This window comes from Pterocles gutturalis, unplaced genomic scaffold (genome assembly GCF_000699245.1).
Source record: "Pterocles gutturalis isolate BGI_N339 unplaced genomic scaffold, ASM69924v1 scaffold20532, whole genome shotgun sequence".
NCBI lineage: Eukaryota > Metazoa > Chordata > Aves > Pterocliformes > Pteroclidae > Pterocles > Pterocles gutturalis.
Genome location: NW_010110713.1, coordinates 28897 through 29112, shown reverse-complemented (window position 1 = coordinate 29112; position 216 = coordinate 28897).

The following is a 216-nucleotide window of genomic DNA, read 5'->3' as shown; positions in this document are numbered from 1 at the left end:
CTGTCTGGATGGCCGAGCCCAGAGAGTCAAGGTGAACGGCGTTAAGTCCAGGTGGTGGCCGGTCAGCAGTGGTGTTCCCCAGGGATCGGTTTTGGGGCCTGTCCTGTTTAACATCTTTATTAATGACCTGGATGAGGGGATTGAGTGCTCCCTCAGTAAGTTTGCTGATGATACCAAATTGAGCGGGTGTGTTGACCTCCTTGAGGGTAGGGAGGC